A 7,954-nucleotide genomic window follows, 5' to 3' on the forward strand; every position below is an offset into this window, starting at 1 on the left:
GTGGGCACTTAGTGCTATGAACTTCCCCCGTAGCACTGCTTTCAAAGTGTCCCATAGGTTTGGGTATGTTGTGTCTTCATTCTCATTGAATTCGAGGAAGTCTTTAATTTCTTTTTTTATTTCTTCATTGACCCAGGAATGGTGCAGTTGGACATTATTCAATTTCCATAGGTTTATAGGGTTTCTGCAGTTTGTGTTGTTGTTGAATTCTAATTTTAACACATGGTGGTCTGATAAGATGCATGGAGTTATTCCAATTTTTTTTTGTAGCTGCTGAGGTTTGATATGTTACCATGTATGTGGTCGATTTTTTAGAAGGTTCCATGTGGTGGTGAGAAGAAGGTATATTCTTTTTTAAGTGGATGGAATGTTCTATAGATGTCTGTTAATCCCTTTGCTTGTTTGTTGAGTTTCTGTCTGGTATTCCTGTCTAGTGGTAAGAGTAGGGTGTTGAATTCTCCCATTATAAGTATGTGGGACTTTATATGTGATTTAAGTTTTAGTAATGTTTCTTTTATGTATGTGGATGCCTTAGTATTTGGGGCATAGATGTTCAGAATTGAAACTTCATCTTGGTGGATTTCACCTGTGATGAGTATGTAATGACCTCCTTCAATCAATCCTTTTGATTGATTTTATTTTAAAGTCTAATTTGTTAGATATTAGGATTGCTACCCTCGCTTGTTTCTTGGGTACATTTGATTGGAAAATCTTTTCCCAACCTTTAAATCTCAGGTAATGTCTGTCTTTGAGGGTGAGGTGTGTTTCTTGTATGCAGCAGAAGGATGGGTTCTGTTTTCAAATCCATTCTGTTAGCCTGTGTCTTTTTATGGGTGATTAAGGCCATTAATGTTGAGGGATATTAATGACCATTGATTTCTCATTCTTCTTCGACTTGGAATGGTTGTTGGTGGTGGAATTATGTGTGGAATTCCACCCCCTTTTTCTTTTGGCTGTTGGTAAAGTGGGATTCTCTAATGCCTATGTTTTTCTGGTTGTAATTAACTTCCTTGGGTTGGAGTTTTTGTTCCAGGACTTTCTGTGGGGCAGGATTAATGAATACATATTGCTTGAATCAAGTTTTTTCATGGAATATCTTGTTTTCTCCATCTATAGTGATTGAGAGCTTTGCCGGGTATATTAATCTGGGCTGGCATCCATGGTCTCTTTGTGTTGGTAGAATATCTATCCAGGACCTTCTGGCTTTCAGAGTTTCCATGGAGAAGTCAGGTATAATTCTGATAGGTTTGCCTTTATATGTTACTTGGCCTTTTTCCTTAGCTGCTTTTTTTTTCTTTTTGGTTTTTACGAGACAGGGTTTCTCTGTATTGTTTTGGAGGCTGTCGGTCCAGCCCAGCCTTGAACTCACAGAGATCCTCCTGCCTCTGCCTCCCGAGTGCTGGGATTAAAGGCATGCGCCACCACCGCCCGGCTCCTTAGCTGCTTTTAATATTCTTTCTTTATTCTATATATTTTGGGTCGTGATTATTATGTGGCGAGGGGACTTTTTTTGTGGTCCACTCTATTTGGTGTTCTGTAAGCTTCTTGCACCTTCATTGGCATAGATTCTTTAGGTTGGGAAAGTTTTCTTCTATGATTTTGCTAAATATGCTTTCTGCCCCTTTGAGGTTGTTTTCTTCATCTTCTTCAATACCTATTATTCTTAGGTTAGGTCTTTTCATGGTGTCCCATATTTTCTGGGATTTGTTGGATTAAGGATTTGTTGGATTAAGATTTTCTTTGCTTGATGAATGCATTTCTCCTAGTGTATCTTCAACACCTGAGATTCTCTCTTCCATCTCTTGTATTCTGTTGGTAATGCTTGTATCTGTATTGCCTGACCATTTGCCCAGCTTTTCTATTTCCAGCCTTTCTTCAGATTGTGTTTTTTTTTATTGTCTCTATGTCAGTTTTCAACAGTTGCACTGTTTGAATTGTTTCTTTCAATTTTCTGTTTATCTTTTCTTCTATTTGTTGCATTTTATGAACTTTTTGGGTTTGTTCTTTCTTCCATTTCTTGGTTTGCTTTTTCTTCCATTTCTTGCATTTTTGGTTTGTTTGTTCTTCCATTTCCTGCATTTTTTGGTTTGTTTTTTTCTTCCCTTTCCTGCATTTTTTGCTTTGTTTTTTCTTCCATTTCTTGCATTTTCTTGGTTTGTTTTTTCATCCATGTCTTTGAGGGATTTTCCTACATTCTCTTTTAGGGCCTCTTATCATTTTCATGAAGTTGTTTTTAAGGTCATTCTCTTCTGCTTCATAAGTCTTGCTCCTGTGGAATCTTTAGAATCTGGCGGTGTTATATTTGTTTTTCTGTTGCTGAGTGTGTTTTTGTATTGTCTCTTTCCCATCTCTTCTTCTAGTGAATACAGAAAGAGCCATTTTCTGGTCTGGTGGTTAGGGGACCAGAGATCCCTTCAGTGGGTGCAAGTAAGTCCGTCCTAGTTCTGGTCCCGTGGGTGGAGAAGAAAACCAGGAATCTGGGGTTCTTAGCTTCTCACCTGGTCCCCTGGTCCCTTTGGTGGAAGAGAAGACTTGGGATCTGAGGTGCGTGGCTCCTGCCAGGATGGGAAGCTCTGTGGCAGTCCCCAGGCAATCCCTAGGCACTGGAATGCAGGCCTGGGTGCAGGGCCTGCTTTACCTGGTCCAGCCCAGACCAGCTGGTCCTCTGGTCTTGTTGGTGGAAGAGAAGACCTGGGATCTGGGGTGCTTGGCTCCTGCCAGTATGGGAAGCTCTGTGGCAGTCCCCAGTCACTGGAAGGCACACCGGGATGCTGGGCCTTGTTTACCTAGATGGTTTTTTTTTTTAAATCTTGGATTCGGTTTGCCAGTATTTTATTGAGTATTTTTGCATAAATGTTCATGAGGGAGATTGGTCTGAGATGTTATCTTTTTGGTTGCATCTTTGTGTGGTTTGGATATCTGGGTAACTGTAGTCTCATAAAAAGAGTTTGTTAATGTTCTTTATGTTTCTATTGTTTGGAACAATTTGAGGAGTGTTGGTATTAGCTCTTCTTTAAAATTCTGGTAGAATTCTGTGCTGAAACCATCTGACCCTGAGCTTTTTTTTTTTTTTTTTTTTTTTTGGTAGCTAGAGTTTCTTTCCAGCTTGGTCCCACAGTCATTTAGCCTCAAATAAACACACGAAGACTTAGGTTAATTTATAAACTGTTAGCTGATGGCTAGGGATTCTTACTGGCTAACTCTCTTTTAATTATTAATCCATTGCTATTAATTTAAGTAGTTCCACGTGGTCTTATCTTACTGGAGAAGGGTCGGAACCTGTTACTCCTTCCTCAGCTACAAGGCATCTCTTCACAGGCTCCCTCTGCCTTCCTCTCCCCAGATTTCTCCTGGTTTGGTGCCCTGCCTATGCTTCCAGCTTGGCTATTGACCAATCAGAGTTTTATTCAATTGAATTTTGATATGTGATATCTATCCAGAAAAGTGTCCATTTCTTTTAGATTTGGTGGAATACAGGTTTTCAAAGTATGACCTGATGATTCTCTGAATTTCCTCGGTGTCTATTCTTATGTCCCCCTTTTCATTTCTGATTTTGTTAATTTGGATATTCTCTCTCTGTCTTTTGGTTAGTTTGGATAAAGGTTTGTCTATCTTGTTGATTTTCTCAAAGAAGTAATTCTTTGTGTCATTGATTCTCTGTATTATTCTTTTTGTTTCTATTTTATTGATTTCAGTCCTTAATTTGAATATTTCCTGCCCTCTACTCTTCCTGGGTGAATTTGCTTCTTTTTGTTCTAGAACTTTCAGTTGTATTGCTAAGTCACTAGTGTGAGATTTCTCCAAATTCTTCATGTGAGCACTTAGTGCTATGAACTTTTCCTCCTAGCACTGCTTGCATAGCGTCCCACAAGTTTGGGTATGTTGTGCGCTCATTTTCATTGAATTCTAGACGTCTTTAATTTCTTTATTTTTCCTTGACCCAGTGGTGTTTCAGTTGATCATTGTTCAGTTTCCATGAGTTTGTAGGATTTCTGTAATTTGTGCTGTTGAATTCTAACTTTAAACCATGGTGATCCAATAATATACAGGGGTTTGTTCCATTTTTTTGCATCTATTGAGATTTGCTTTGTGACTCAGTATGTGGTCAATCTTAGAGAAGGTTCCATGAGGTGCTGAGAAGAAGGTATAGTCTTTTGTGTTTGGGTGGAATGTTCTATAGATGTCTGTTAAGTCCAATTGAGTCATAGCATATGTTAGTTCCCTTGTTTCCATCTGGCAGACCTGTCCATTGATGAGAGTGGGGTGTTGAAGTCTCCCACTATTAGTGTATGGGGTTTGATGTGTGATTTGAGCTTTAGTAATGTTTCTTTTACAAATGTGGATGACCTTGTATTTGGGGCATTGATGTTCAGAATTGAGACTTCATCTTGTTGAATTTTTTTCTGTGATGAATATGAAATGTCTTTATTTCATTGATTAATTTTAGTTTGAAGTCTATGTCATTAGATATTAGGATAACTGCACTAGCTTGTTTCTTAGGTCCATTTGATTGGAAAATCTTTTCCCAACCCTTTACTCTGAGGTAATGCCTGTCTTTGAAGTTAAGGTGTGTTTCTTGTATGCAGCAGGATAGGTCCTGTTAGCCTGCGTCTTTTTATAAGTGAATTGATTCTATTGATACTAAGAGATATTAATGATAAGTGATTGTTATTTTTTGGTTTTGTTGGTGATGGTGGTATTGTATGTGTGTTTCCCTTCTTTAGGATTTGCTGTATGGAATTATTGATTGCCGTGTTTTTGTAGGTATAGCTAACTTACTTGGATTGGTGTTTTCCTTCTAGTACTTTCTGTAGGGCTGCATTTGTGGATAGATATTGTTTAAATCTGGTTTTGTTATGGAGTACCTTGTTTTCTCCATCTACGGAGATTGAAAGTTTTGCTGGGTATAGTAGTCTGGGTTGGCATCCATGGTCTTTTAGTGTTTTCAAAATGTCTGTCCAGGACCTTCTAGCTTTCACAGCCTCCATTGAGAAATCGGGATAGGTCTGCCTTTATATGTTAGTTGGCCTTTTTTCTTTGCAGCTCTTAGTATTTTTCCTTTATTTTGCATGTTTATTGTTTTGATTATTATGTAGAGAGGGGACTTTTTTGTACACTCTATTTGGTGTTCTGTAAGCTTCTTGTGTTCTTGTATCTTCATAGTCATGTCCTTCTTATGTTGGGAAAGTTTTCTTCTGTGATATTGTTGAATACATTTTCTATGCCTTTTTGCTGGAATTCTTCTCCTTCTTCTATCCCCATTGTTCTTAGGTTTGGTATTTTCATGGTGTTGAGATTTCCTGATGTTTTGTGCTAATAATCCTTGTGACTTAATTTTCTCCAGTAATTCATTACAGGAGACATAGCTTACATTCAGAGGAGGAATATGAGAGGGAAGCTTTCCCAGGAAGTAGTGATGGGGATCAGGTATGTTCAACTTTACTATAGCTCATAACCACACACTTTAAATAAGTGGAGTGACATATAGTTTTTATTTTATAATTTTCATTTTCTTGAAAAAATTTTAAGTTGATATACAAAGTAATGTGTTCCACTGTGGAATTTTTCATCCTTTGCTCTAATTTATTGTCCTCCCCCATCCAACCATCACCACTGCTAGGGTCTCTAAACTAATATAATTGTGAATATAAAATTGAATATGTTTTTAATGTATGTTTGCCAAAAATACTTTTTGGGGAGCAAAATGACTCAGCTGTTAAAGGTGCTGTGGCTAAGTCTGACAACTGGAGTTTGGTTCCTAGGACACACACACACACACACACACACACACACACACAGAGAGAGAGAGAGAGAGAGAGAGAGAGAGAGATATACACAGACACACATACGGATACACACACTGACACACAAGCAGACACATAGAGGCACACACACAGGCAGATACACACACACATACACACTCACAGTGAAATTTTTAAAGTGCACTTTAAAAAACCCACTTTTGAGAACATGAACTCTGAGTATATTGTTCAGGGGAATAACAAACTTTTAAATTGTAAATGTACATTACATAGTGAGATGAAGACAAGGGTGAAATGGGTAATAGCTATCTTTACCACTTCGTGGATATTAACATATGATCTCTGTTACTTAATGCTTTTGAGATGTCCTGGCTTTTTTCCTTCTCTGGAAGCCATCTTACAATTGATCAATGATTTTGCTCTATTTTGCTACTTATATAACTCCAAATGCCAAAGCATGAAGTTATGGAACATAGGCATTCTGACAATTCACATTTGTATTTTCTTCAAAAAGTCACACATACTCCTGTTGCCAAGGAATGGCTCTCCACTAAAGAACTGCAAGTTATGCTTTTGATTCCATTCTGTCCTAGTGTTTGAATGATTGTTTAAAAAATCTTAGGTATTTTAAAATTCTAAAACTCTTGGATCCCTGATTTGTCAAATATCATGACCCAGAGGTTAGACAAAGTCAATACCATCAGTAAACATTTCTACTATCTTGAAGTTACTAAGGATACGTCTGTGGCTTTACCATCTACTTTAAAGTGCTTTAGTCAGAGCAAATATTCAGCACCATCATTTTAAAACACACTAACTGTGATTCTCCAGCACCATCAAAGTCCTATGAAAACAACCAGACACAGCAGATGGGTTCTTTATTTGCTATCTTTTACAATTCTTCACAGTGCTTTTCCTGGTAACACAGCAGACTACAAACTAGCTGGTCTGTATTTCAAATTATTCAGATCAACTAACATATCTACTCACTGCAGTGTGTATGCTCAGTAGCTATTAATGTGAGTTGTTTATAAAGATCTGAGATGGCTGAATTACCTTTCCTCAATCTGCTTCCTTGTAGAGCATGGGATGAAGTACAGTGTTGCAAGATATTTGCACACTGCATGAAGATGTGTCATTGTGATTCATTTAATAAAAAGCTGAATGGTCAATAGCCAATTGGGAGAGGTTAGGCGGGACTTCCAGGTAGAGAGAGGAACTCAGGGATGGATTTAGGCAGGCAGGAGATGCCACCCGGACATGAAACAAGTTGTAAGAACAGAATGGAGTAGAGGTAAAAAGCAACATGAAAGAATGTAGATTAATAGAAACAGGTTAATTTAAGGTATAAGAACTATTTGGGTACAGTCTAAGCTAAAGGCCAAGCTTTCATAATTAATAATAAGTCTATGTGTCATTATTTGGGGGCTGGCAGTCCCAAAGAAAATCTGACAAGAAAGACCAACAGCAATACAGCTTTTAACAATTCCCTCTGAAGTCTTCAAAGGATTAAGAAATATCTAGAATAAAAAAATCTAGTGGGCTTTACATGAAGCACGATCAATGGTATATATTTTTACTATTAATGTGAAAACAGAAGCTTTTAGTTTTTTATTTTATGGTTTTCCTCCATGTATGACTGTGTACCACTTGCTATCCATGGAGGCCAAAAGAAAACATTGGATCCCCTATAACTAGAGCTACAGATGTTTATGAGCTACCACATTAGGTGCTGGGAATCAAACCCAGGGCCTCTAGAAGCGCAGCTAGTGCTTAACATGTGAGTCCTCTATCCTATCCTGGTAGTGCTGAACTCTTAAACTGTACTGTAGGATGTCTATTTATCTATCATCTATCTATCTATCATCTATCTATCTATCTATCTATCTATCTATCTATCTATCTATCTGTCCACCTACCTACCTATCTATCCATCCATCCATCATCTATCTATCTCTTCCTCTCTGTGTCTCCTCATCCCTCCCTTTTCCCCTCTTCCTCCCTTCTTCCTTCTCTCAAGCCTTCCCTCTTTCTCTTTCCACCCTTTACAAAGTTTATAGCTTTGCTCTGTCACATCTCCCACCATGCCTCGCTTCACCACAACTTAAAACACAGGAACAACCTCTAATGGACCAAAGCATTCAAACCTAGAGCCAAAATGAAACTCTCCTGTTTATAAGCTGATCGCCTCT

The sequence above is a fragment of the Mesocricetus auratus genome, unplaced genomic scaffold, assembly GCF_017639785.1.
Source record: "Mesocricetus auratus isolate SY011 unplaced genomic scaffold, BCM_Maur_2.0 Super-Scaffold_100054, whole genome shotgun sequence".
NCBI classification, from domain to species: domain Eukaryota; kingdom Metazoa; phylum Chordata; class Mammalia; order Rodentia; family Cricetidae; genus Mesocricetus; species Mesocricetus auratus.